Genomic DNA, 1,051 nt, shown 5'->3' on the forward strand with positions numbered 1-1,051 from the left:
ACGGTATAACGTATAACGTTATATAGTATAACATCATATCGTATGAGGTTATGTAGTATAACGATATAACGTATAAATTTATATGGTATTACGATATAACGTATAACGTTATATGGTATTACAATATAACCTATAACGTTATGTAGTATTACGATATAACGTATAACGTTATACGGTATTACGAAATAACGTATATCGTTATGTAGTATTACGATATAATGTATAACGTTACATGGTATTACGATAGAACGTATAACGTTATGTAATATTATGGTATTAAGTATAAGGGTATACGGTATTACGTTATATCGTATGACGTTATGTAGTGTTACGATATAACGTATAACGTTACGTGATATTAAGATATAACGTATAACGTTATGTAGTATTACGACATAACGTATGACGTTATGTACTATTAAGATATGACGTATAACATTATACGAAATTACGATATAACGTATAACGTTATCCTAGTATTGCGATATAACGAATGACGTTATATAGTATTACGTTATAACGTATAACGTTATGTGGTATTACGATATAACGTATAACGTTGTGTAGTACTACGATATGACGTATAACGTTATATGGTATTACAGTATAACGTATAACGTTATGTGGTATTAAGATATAACGTATAACCTTATATGGTATTACGATATAGCGTATAACGTTATGTAGTATTACGATATAACGTATAACGTTATTTGGTATTACGATATAACGTATAACGTTATGTGGTATTACGATATAACATATGACGTTCTGTAGTATAACAATATAACGTATAACTTTATATGGTATTACGATATAACGTATAACGTTATATGGTATTACAATATGACCTATAACGTTATGTAGTATTACGGAATAACGTATAACGTTATATAGTATAACATCATAACGTATAAGGTTATGCAGTATTACGATATAACGTATAACCTTATGTGGTATTACGATATAACGTATAACGTTATATAGTATTACGTTATAACGTATAACGTTATGTGGTAATACGATATAACGTATCACGTTATGTAGTATT

Source organism: Bombus pyrosoma, linkage group LG17, assembly GCF_014825855.1.
Source record: "Bombus pyrosoma isolate SC7728 linkage group LG17, ASM1482585v1, whole genome shotgun sequence".
In the NCBI taxonomy this organism is placed as follows: Eukaryota; Metazoa; Arthropoda; class Insecta; order Hymenoptera; family Apidae; genus Bombus; species Bombus pyrosoma.